Genomic DNA, 12,307 nt, shown 5'->3' with positions numbered 1-12,307 from the left:
AACTCCTAACTGAAGGACAGTTTATAAAATACCTGGCCACTACTCCTCAAAACTGTCAAGGTGATCAAAAACAAGGAAAGTCTGAGAAACTGTCACAGCCAAGAGGACCCTAAGGAAACATCCTAAGTAGAAACCTGAAACAGAAAAACTCATTAGGTAAAAATTAAGGAAATCTGGATAAAATATAAACTTCAGTTACTAATGTATCAACATTGGCTCAATAGTTGTGACAAATGTATTATACTTTTTTTTTTAACATTTATTTATTCATTTGGCTTGCACCAGGTCTTAGTTGCGGCATGTGGGATCTTTTTAGTTGCAGCATGTAGGATCTAGTTCCCTGACCAGGGATCAAACCTGGGCCCCCTGCATTGGGAGCATGGAGTCTTAGCCACTGGACCACTAGAAAAGTCCCACAAATGTACTATACTGATGTAAGATGTTAATAATAGAAGAAACCGGGTGGGGAATATATGGTAACTCTCAGTATTATCATTGCAACTTTTCTGTAAATCAAAAACTGTTCTAAAACAAAACATTTATCCCAGATTTCAGTACCACATTTTAAAATTAAAAATAATACAATAAAATGTTTAAAAATATGAGAGGAAAGGAATTTTAAGACATATTACTGTAGGTAATGAATTCTGTCATCTTTAATGCTCTTTGAAAAATGCAAATAAGGATCAGAATTAATTTTAATTGCATTTTCCTTACTGAAATGTTTCTTTTCATGCAACACACCTCCAAAGCTGGGCTTCCTGGGGCCTAGGATCTACTCAGGTTCCAATATTAACATCCTGAAATGTTGGAGAACACAAGAAGGATGACTTCCTCTTGGGAATGTTCTGGAAGTCTTGAATAGCCTGGAAGCCAGTTAACCATCAAGACAGAGTGTCAGGGCAGTTGACTGAATCCCCTTCCAGAAGTGACTTTCCAGTCCCCTGGCAGGCCCGGAATCCCTTAAAAGAGCTGCCACCCCAAAGAAGCTCTTGGCTGACTACATGCCTAATCTCTGATTAAATCCAGTTATGGAAACAGATGAAAAGAAGAGCCACACTTGGCTCACAGGAGCCTGGGCATTGGAACATCTGTGGAAAATATTGGGTCCCTTATCCACATACCCAGAGAGTTTGGGCATTTTCCAAATCCACATCAGTGCCAACAACTTCTTTATCTTTTCCTGGGGAGCAAGGAGCAGGCTGTACAAACCAGACGTAGCGGGCCAGAGACTGTCACCCTTAGAAAAGCCTGCCAGGAAGGTAGGCCCTTGGCTGGTGTCGGGAACTTGGATTTCGGGATCACTCCCACCATTCCCAGAATTGATAAGAGTGACCAACTATGCCTAAACTATTCGTACACACAGTGGGGGTCATGCTGAACACCTGTTTCCTTGTGAGAGGCTGGAATTTTGGTACGTGCTGGGCAGAAGTTGCCTACGTGACCGGCACCTTCAATAAAAACCTTGAGTCTCTAATGAGCTTCCCTGGTCAACAATATTTCACATGTGCTGTCACGACTTGTCGCTGGAGGAATCAAGTGCATCCTGTGTGACTCCACTAGGAGAGGACTCTTGGAAGCTTGGGCCTACTTTGCTCTGAACATCAGCCCCTGTGCCTTTCCCCTTTGCTATTTGGCTTTGTATCCTCCAGCTGTAATAAATTATAGCCATGAATACAGCTATATGCTGAATCCTGTGAATCCCCTGAACAAATCATTGAATCTGGGGGTGGTCTTGGGGACGCCTTACACAAGCTATTCTTCTTTTGGGGGGATATCATTAGTTTATTATAAAAGAGAGACATGGAAATTATTTACATGATGAAATATCTCAGTGGAATGGGCAGCTTCACGTGATGCCATTTCAGTAGTGGTTTATTTCAGTCTACATACTTTCCAAGAACGTCACCATCTCTAAGTAAGAAATAATCCTTGTCTAGAACTGCTTTGGTGCCTTAGAGCCCAGTCCGGTAACTACTACTGTTGTTTGCAATACTTTTCCTTGAGATTTTTCTAGAAGCATAATGCCTCTTTTGGTTACAGTTTCCGCTGCACTCTTTTCAACTAATACTTGGTCAAAGAGGGGGAAAAACTTTCTAAATGCCTGTCCTGCCGTGACTCCGGCCACCGCCACCGTAGTTTAGTTCATACTCTCCACAAGGCTACTCTTATCTATAACATTAGCATAAAGATTTTTCTTGGTCCAACCCTTATTAGGACAGGCACAGAGGAAGATATGGTTAGCTGCATTTGATCACTGAGAAAACAAGCCCAGAGAAGACTGGTTTAACAGCTAGGAGGGGCAGAGCTGGAATTAGAGCTCAAGTTTGTCTGTTCCGCACCCAGCAGTCAATCTTATTGCCAAAGGTTGGGGTGCCACCCCTCTCTCCACCCTCTACTTCTCCCCCTTAACGCTGGAGAACCTGTCTGGCAAGTCTGACAGCGCTTGGGGGTGAAAGGGGAGGGAGGAAGGCGTCAGTTCCAGTCATCCCCCCACCTTCCCAGAGATAACCTCTCCACCCCTACCCTCTGTCCCACTCCATCCGAGCCTGGCCGCAGCCTTCTTTATCCTTCCCTCCCAGTACCCACCACCATCTCCCTCAAATCCTTTGTTTTAGTACCTATTGGTCGTCATCTTCCTCCTCATTTATTTTCTGAATGCCTCCAGAATGTGCCAGAGACTAAGGTGACACCGATGGGCCTTGGCCACAGGGGGCTGTCCCTAACTTACTCTTAGAGGAAGTACTTAGAGTGCCCACCTTAGGTCCCCACACCCATCAGAGCCACCCAAGCAGGGCAAGGAGAGGCAATGACTCGGAGGCTCTCATCCTGTTCCACCTCTGAGACTTCTCGCCTTTTTCTCTTTCCGCAAGTGTGGATCTCTAGATCTGAAATCCCAGAAACAATAGATCTGGTCATGCATTCCCTCTCCTCTTTTCTGCTTTGCCACCTGTTGTAAGGTGGTCACAGGCAAGAACTCTGCTGTGCTTATGTCTGTACCCTCTCCCCAACCTTTATCCCATGTCACAGTCTGTTTTGCAGGTGCTAGCACACTGAGCAAAGGAAATCAAGTCTGACTGATTCTACATTCTTGCTAATTTAATGGAAACTGATTACCCAAGCCCAAATACCACATAAAATTATAACGTATTTTGGGCTAAATGTGTCTCTTTTAAGATTCAGCAAATGACCTTAGTGAAGTAGAAAAGACAGGATATCTGGGGTCTATGGATTTAACGTATTTTCTTATTTTTTCTGTCTACCATGTTTCTTCAAATCTAGAAATGCCATCAATGATTAAACACATCATTTTATGTACCATGAAGAAAGAAAACAACACTCCCGATTATAATTATAGGATGCATCCCAATTTCAGAGATTTAAAAATTTGGACTATTGGATGCAAAGAAATACAGCATTTTTTAAATTGTGAAATAAAAGTAATAGGAGAAAAAAATTGCTGAAGTCATCTATCTAAAGAAAACCACTGTTACTAACGTTTGAATACTTTTCAATATTGTTCTATATTTTTACAGTTAGGGACCTTATAGATAGTATATTTAATGCCTTTATGCACTAAATATACACATTTATAAATATTTGTAAATACATACATTTATGTACTATACATTTCTACATATTTGTATTTTTATTATACAGTCCACAGTGTTTGGGGTACACAGCCCCAAACCTTCCTTCACACCCTCCCCCCTTGCTCTTCCTCTGAGGAAACCACTGTCAGCAGCTGGGTATGCATCCCTCCCATCCTACAACATATATACGTACACATATACACACAGCAGCGTAGAGTTTTACACATAGATGGGATTATAATGAGTTAGTACAACTATGTCTACCTCACACTCCTTCATATCTTCATAGCATTCTGTAATATGGAACATACGATTGTTTTTTGTTTCTTCATTAACATTGGCTAATTTTCACATTTTCTTTTTTTTTACAGAAGATTTATTTTATCTTTTTAGCATTTTTTTTAACATCTTTATTGGAGTATAATTGCTTTACAATGGTGTGTTAGTTTCTACTTAACATTTTTTTTGAATTTTACTTTATTTTTTTATACAGCAGTTTCTTATTAGTCATCGATTTTATACACATCAGTGTATACATGTCAATCCCAATCGCCCAGTTCATCACACCACCACCACCACCCGCCGCTGCTTTCCCCCCTTGGTGTCCATATGTTTGTTCTCTACAACTGCGTCTCAATTTCTGCCCTGCAAACTGGTTCATCTGTACCATTTTTCTAGGTTCCACATATATGCATTAATATGCGATATTTGTTTTTCTCTTTCTGACTTACTTCACTCTGTATGATAGTCTCTGGATTCATCCACATCTCTACAAATGACCCAATTTCATTCCTTTTTATGGCTGAGTAATATTCCATTGTATATATGTACCACAACTTCTTTATCCATTCGTCTGTCGATGGGCATTTAGGTTGCTTCCATGTCCTGGTTATTGTAAATAATGCTGCAATGAACATTGGGGTGCATGTGTCTTTTTGAATTATGGTTTTCTCTGGGTATATGCCCAGTAGTGGGATTGCTGGGTCATATGGTTATTCTATTTTTAGTTTTTTAAGGAACCTCCATACCGTTCTCCATAGTGGCTGTATCAATTTACATTCCCACCAACAGTGCAAGAGAGTTTCCTTTTCTCCACACCCTCTCCAGCATTTGTTGTTTGTAGATTTTCTGATGATGCCCATTCTAACTGGTGTGACATGATAACTCATTGTAGTTTTGATTTGCATTTCTCTAATAATTAGTGATGTTGGGCAGCTTTTCATGTGCTTCTTGGCCATCTGTATGTCCTCTTTGTAGAAATGTCTATTTAGGTCTTCTGCCCATTTATATATTTTGGAGATTAATCCTTTGTCCGTTGATTCATTTGCAAATATTTTCTCCCATTCGGAGGGTTGTCTTTTCATCTTGTTTGTAGTTTCCTTTGCTTTGCAAAAGCTTTTAAGTTTCATTTTGTCCCATTTGTTTATTTTTGTTTTTATTTCTGTTACTCTAGGAGGTGGATCAGAAAAGATCTTGCTGTGATTTATGTCGAAGAGTGTTCTTCCTATGTTTTCCTCTAAGAGTTTTATGGTGTCTGGTCTTACATTTAGGTCTCTAATCCATTTTGAGTTTATTTTTGTGTATGGTGTTAGGGAGTGTTCTAATTTCATTCTTTTACATGCAGCTGTCCAGTTTTCCCAGCACCGCTTATTGAAGAGACTGTCTTTTCTCCACTGTATATCCTTGCCTCCTTTATCATAGATTAGTTGACCATAGGTGCGTGGGTTTATCGCTGGGCTTTCTATCTCGTTCCATTGATCTATATTTCTGTTTTTGTGCCAGTACCATATTGTCTCGATTACTGTAGCTTTGTAGTACAGTCTGAAGTCAGGGAGTCTGATTCCTCCAGCTCCATTTTTTTCCCTCAAGACTGCTTTGGCTATTTGGGGTCTTTTGTGTCTCCATACAAATTTTAAGATTTTTTGTTCTAGTTCTGTAAAAAATGCCACTGGTAATTTGATAGGGATTGCGTTGAATCTGTAGATTGCTTTGGGTAGTGTAGTCATTTTCACAATATTGATTCTTCCAATCCAAGAACATGGTTATCTCTCCATCTGTTGGTATCATTTTTAATTTCTTTTAACAGTGTCTTATAGTTTTCTGCATATAGGTCTTTTGTCTCCCTAGGTAGGTTTATTCCTAGGTATTTTATTCTTTTTGTTGCAGTGGTAAATGGGAGTGATTCCTTAATTTCTCTTTCAGATTTTTCATCATTAGTGTATAGGAATGTAAGAGATTTCTGTGCATTAATTTTGTATCCTGCAACTTTACCAAATTCATTGATTAGCTCTAGTAGTTTTCTGGTGGCATCTTTGGGATTCTCTATGTATAATATCATGTCATCTGCAAACAGTGACAGTTTTACTTCTTCTTTTCCAGTTTGTATTCCTTTTATTTCTTGCTTTTCTCTGATTGCTGTGGCTAGGACTTCCAAAACTATGCTGAATAATAGTGGCGAGAGTGGACATCCTTGTCTTGTTCCTGATCTTAGAGGAAATGCTTTCAGGTTTTCACCATTGAGAATGATGTTTCCTGTGAGTTTGTCATATATGGTCTTTATTATGTTGAGGTAGGTTCCCTCTATGCCCACTTTCTGGAGAGTTTTTATCAGAAATGGGTGTTGAATTTTGTCAAAAGCTTTTTCTGCATCTATTGAGATGATCATATGGTTTTTAGTCTTCAATTTGTTAATATGGTGTATCACATTGATTTATTTGCGTATATTGAAGAATCCTTGCATCCCTGGGATAAATCCCACTTGATCATGGTGTATGATCCTTTTAATGTGTTGTTGGATTCTGTTTGCTAGTATCTTGTTGAGGATTTTTGCATCTATATTCATCAGTGATATTGGTCTGTAACTTTCTTTTTTTGTAGTATCTTTGTCCGGTTTTGGTATCAGGGTGATGGTGGCCTCATAGAATGAGTTTGGGAGTGTTCCTTCCTCTGCAATCTTTTGGAAGAGTGTGAGAAGGATGGGTGTTAGCTCTTCTCTAAATGTTTGATAGAATTCACCTGTGAAGCCATCTGATCCTGGACTTTTGTTTGTTGGAAGATTTTTGATCACAGTTTCAATTTCATTACTTGTGATTGGTCTGTTCATATTTTCTATTTCTTCCTGGTTCAGTCTTGGGAGGTTATACCTTTCTAAGAATTTGTCCATTTCTTCCAGGTTGTCCATTTTATTGGCATAGAGTTGCTTGTAGTAGTCTCTTAGGATGCTTTGTATTTCTGCAGTGTCTGTTGTAACTTCTCCTTTTTCATTTCTAATTGTATTTAGTTAATTAATTAATTAATTAATTTATTTATTTATGGCTGTGTTGGGTCTTCGTATCTGTGCGAGGGCTTTCTCTAGTTGCGGCAAGTGGGGGCCACTCTTCATCGCGGTGCGTGGGACTCTCACTATCGCGGCCTCTTGTTGCGGAGCACAGGCTCCAGATGCGCAGGCTCAGTAATTGTGGCTCACGGGCTCAGTTGCTCCACGGCATGTGGGATTTTCCCAGACCAGGGCTCGAACCCGTGTCCCCTGCATTGGCAGGCAGATTCTCAACCACTGCGCCACCATGGAAGTCCCTCTAATTTTATTGATTTGAGTTCTCTCCCTCTTTTTCTCGATGAGTCTGGCTAATGGTTTATCAATTTTCTTTACCTTCTCAAAGAACAAGCTTTTAGTTGTATTGATCTATGCAATTGTTTTATTTGTTTCTATTTCATTTATTTCTGCTCTGATCTTTATGATTTTTTTCCTTCTGCTAACTTTGGGTTTTGTGTGTTCTTCTCTCTCTAGTTCCTTTAGGTGTAAGGTTAGATTGTTTATTTGAGATTTTTCTTGTTTCTTGAGGTAGGCTTATATTGCTATAAACTTCCCTCTTACAACTGCTTTTGCTGCAACCCATAGGTTTTGGATTGTTGTGTTTTCATTGTCATTTGTCTCTAGGTGTTTTTTTATTTTTTTATTTTTTTTATTTTTGGCTGTGTTGGGTCTTCGTTTCTGTGCGAGGGCCCTCTCCAGTTGCGGCAAGCGGGGGCCACTCCTCATCGTGGTGTGTGGGCCTCTCACCATCGCGGCCTCTCCTGTTGCGGAGCACAGGCTCCAGATGCGTAGGCTCAGCAATTGTGGCACACGGGCCTAGCTGCTCCACGGCATGTGGGATCCTCCCAGACCAAGGCTCAAACCTGTGTCCCCCGCATTGGCAGGCAGACTCTCAACCACTGTGCCACCAGGGAAGCCCTCTAGGTATTTTTTGATTTCCTCTTTGATTTCTTCAGTGATCTCTTGGTTATTTAGTAACGTATTGTTTAGCCTCCATATATTTGTGTTTTTTACGGTTTTTTCCCTGTAATTGATTTCTAGTCTCATAGCATTGTGACTGGAAAAGATGCTTGATATGATTTCAATTTTCTTAAATTTACTGAGGCTTGATTTGTGACCCAAGATGTGATCTATCCTGGAGAATGTTCCATGTGCACTTGAGAAGAAAGTGTAATCTGCTGTTTTTGGATGGAATGTCCTATAAATATCAATTAAATCTATCTGGTCTATTGTGTCATTTAAAGCTTGTGTTTCCTTTTTAATTTTCTGTCTGGATGATCTGTCCATTGGTGTAAGTGAGGTGTTAAAGTCCCCCACTGTTATTGTTGATTTCCTCTTTTATAGCTGTTAGCAGTTATCTTATGTATTGAGGTGCTCCCATGTTGGGTGCATATATATTTATAATTGTTACATCTTCTTTTTGGATTGATCCCTTGATCATTATGTAGTGTCCGTCCTTGTCTCTTGTAACATTCTTTATTTTAAAGTCTATTTTATCTGATATGAGTATTGCTACTCCAGCTTTCTTTTGATTTCCATTTGCATGGAATATCTTTTTCCATCCCCTCACTTTCAGTCTGAATGTGTCCCTAGGTCTGAAGTGGGTCTCTTGTAGACAGCATATATATGGGTCTTTTTTTTTTTTTTAATTTTATTTATTTATTTATTTATTTTTGGGTGTGTTGGCTCTTCGTTTCTGTGCGAGGGCTTTCTCTAGTTGTGGCAAGTGCGGGCCACTCTTCATCGCAGTGCATGGGCCTCTCACTATCGCGGCCTCTCTTGTTGCAGAGCACAGGCTCCAGACGCGCAGGCTCAGTAATTGTGGCTCACGGGCCTAGGTGCTCCGCGGCATGAGGGATCTTCCCAGAACAGGGCTCGAACCCGTGTCCCCTGCATTGGCAGGCAGATTCTCAACCACTGCGCCACCAGGGAAGGCCTGGGTCTTGTTTTTGTATCCATTCAGCAAGCCTGTGTCTTTTGGTTGGAGCATTTAATCCATTCATGTTTAAGGTAATTATCGATATGTATGTTCCTATTACCATATTCTTAATTGTTTTGGGTTTGTTTTTGTAGGTCCTTTTCTTCTCTAGTGTTTCCCACTTAGAGAAGTTCCTTTAGCATTTGTTGTAGAGCTGGTTTGGTGGTGTTGAATTTTCTTAGCTTTTGTTTGTCTGTAAAGCTTTTGATTTCTCCATTGAATCTAAATGAGATCCTTGCCGGGTAGAGTAATCTTGGTTGTAGGTTCTTCCCTTTCAACACTTTAAGTATATCATGCCACTTCCTTCTGGCTTGAAGAGTTTCTGCTGAGAAACCAGCTGTTAACCTTATGGGAGTTCCCTTGTATGTTATTTGTCATTTTTCCCTTGCTGCTTTCAATAATTTTTCTTTGTCTTTAATTTTTGCCAATTTGATTACTATGTGTCTCGGTGTGTTTCTCCTTGGGTTTATCCTGTATGGGACTCTCTGCGCTTCCTGGACTTGGGTGGCTATTTCCTTTCCCATGTTAGGGAAGTTTTCAACTATAATCTCTTCAAATATTTTCTCGGGTCCTTTCTCTCTCTCTTCGCCTTCTGGGACCCCTATCATGCGAATGTTGTTGCATTTAATGTTGTCCCAGAGGTCTCTTAGGCTGTCTTCATTTCTTTTCATTCTTTTTTCTTTATTCTCTTCCGCAGCGGTGAATTCCACCATTCTGTCTTCCAGGTCACTTATCCATTCTTCTGCCTCAGTTATTCTGCTATTGTTTCCTTCTAGTGTATTTTTCATTTCAGTTATTGTGTTGTTCATCTCTGTTTGTTTGTTCTTTAATTCTTCTAGGTCTTTGTTAAACATCTCTTGCATCTTCTCGATCTTTGCCTCCATTCTTTTGCCGAGGTCCTGGATCATCTTCACTATTATTATTCTGAATTCTTTTTTCTGGAAGGTTTCCTATCTCCACTTCATTTAGTTGTTTTTCTTGGGTTTTATCTTGTTCCTTCATCTGGTACATAGCCCTCTGCCTTTTCATCTTGTCTATCTTTCTGTGAATGTGGTTTTTGTTCCACAGGTTGCCGGATTGTAGTTCTTCTCACATTTTCACTATTACTAGTAGCACTGTATGAAGATCCTTGCACATGCATATTTGTGTCCATGTGTAGTATGTCCTAAAAGTAAATTGCTGGGTATGCACTTTTCCATTTTGATAGATACTGCCAAACTGCCTTTTAAAAAGGCTTCATTAACATTTTTTCTTTAAATACATAAAACCCATATTAAACAAAATGGTATTTCCTAGTTAAATCAGTATGAACTACCGCAAACTCTATAAGCAAGTATGTTCATGTTGCTTTTATCTTTCATATGAAATTCTAGAGCATCCAGCTGCCTTATTAAGGGTTTCTTTCCAATTGTCCCAGATGCCCAGCAAACAAATCCAGGGAGTTTGTGAAGTAGTTCTGGGCATTCCACATGTGACTGTGGTTCTCACAGCCCCACAGATCACTGTTGAAAGACTAAGCCTGCAGCATCCGCTACAGTACTGGACCCTGTCATGTTCCTCAGGGCATGCATCCTTGTGCTGATTTTTGTGGGGGACGCTGAATCTCTGAGGAACTCTTGCTCTGGCTCCTCAGGGGAACCAGTTGCCTCAGGAGCAGCAGGTTATGTAGGGCTGGTTTCAGGGTCCATCACTCCATGCACACAGACCCCGTGTTACTTTCTCTCCTTGGAGGTGTTGGGATCCCTTCAGGTGTCTGGCACATGTCCTCTTAAACTCCCAAACACAAAAGGAGGTGACTATATGTCTTAATCCCAGATGAGGGAACAATTGCCCATCCAAGGAAGACTATGTAGGTGAACTCAATGGCTCCACCCCTTTACTGCAGAGATAATGACTCAAAGGTAATTTTCTCAAGCTTCTCTGTTATAAGAGAACAGGGGGAAAGCCCCACAGAAATATAACATCCAGCAGAGCACTCCATATGCATCTAAAACTAATTGCCTAAGAGTAGCTATATTAGTTTGCTAGGGCTGCCATAACAGAGTACCACAGACTGGGTGGCTTAAACAACAGAAATTTAATTTTTCACCATTCTGGAGGCTACAAGTCCAGGAAAAAGGTGTCAGCAGGTTTGGTTTCACCTGAGGCCTCTCTCCTTGGCTTGCACAGCAGCCTCTCTGGTCCTCGCGTGGTTTTTTTCTCTGCGTGAGCTCATCCCTGGTATCTTCTTGTGTGTCCAAATTTCCTCTTAAAAGGACACAGGTCAGGGGCTTCCCTGGTGGCGCAGTGGTTGAGAATCTGCCTGCCAATGCAGGGGACACGGGTTCGAGCCCTGGTCTGGGAAGATCCCACATGCCGCGGAGCAACTGTGCCCGTGAGCCACAACTGCTGAGCCTGCGCGTCTGGAGCCTGTGCTCCGCAACAAGAGAGGCCGCGATAGTGAGAGGCCCGCGCACTGCGATGAAAAGTGGCTCCCGCTTGCCGCAACTAGAGAAAGTCCTCGCACAGAAACGAAGACCCAACACAGCCAAAAATAAAAAATAAAATAAATAAATAAATTTAAAAAAAATTTAAAAAAAGACACAGGTCAGATTGGATTAGAACCCACACTAACAGCCTCATTTTAACTTAATCACTTCTTTAAAGGTCCTATCTCCAAATAAGTCACATTCCAAGGTAATGGGGGTTAGGACCATACTATATAACAATGGCTTATTTCAGCTCATATCAGTAGCTGCTATATGTGATTTTATATAGTTATCCTAGTTGATTGGGTGGCAGTGGCCTTCTCTAAAAGCAGGTACTTAAGGCGCAGATTGATGCAGGCTGATGTATTGTTGAGGCTGTTAAAGGGAATCCACAAGAGGATCTGTTTTCCTCGTAAACACTTTTTCTGTAGAACCCCACTAGACATTTCAAAGGCCAATGATACAGGAGTGCAAATGTCTGCTTGGCTTACAAACTGATTCCGACTCTGCATCCCACTCCTCAGCCCCCAATACTTGCATATTTTCTGTGGGAACTAGAAACATTAACAACTATTTACTACAATAGTGAGCACAAGGAATCCAAAAGTGCATGCCCTCCAGGAATTCAGTCTAATGGGAGAAACAGAAGAGCCATATACACACCTAAGTATACACCAATCCTAGCTCTCCGGCCGAATAGTATTAGGCTTTGGAAGAGAGACAATGTAGTTTTGCCTGGGTTTAGGGAAGAAATCATACTTGAGACTTGATGATGAAGAATTTCTCAAGGTAAAGAGCAGGTAGAATGAGGAGACGTGTTTAAAATATAGCAGCACTGTAATGATACAGTAAAAAGCAGGAAACAAACGTAATGTCCATCAACAGACAATGGAAATAATCATATTTTCACGTGCAAAATATCACTGAACAGTTAAAATTACTGAACCAGAGCTAT

Source organism: Balaenoptera physalus (genome assembly GCF_965194825.1).
Source record: "Balaenoptera physalus genome assembly, chromosome: 14".
NCBI classification, from domain to species: Eukaryota; Metazoa; Chordata; class Mammalia; order Artiodactyla; family Balaenopteridae; genus Balaenoptera; species Balaenoptera physalus.
This window is presented reverse-complemented; position numbering follows the sequence as displayed.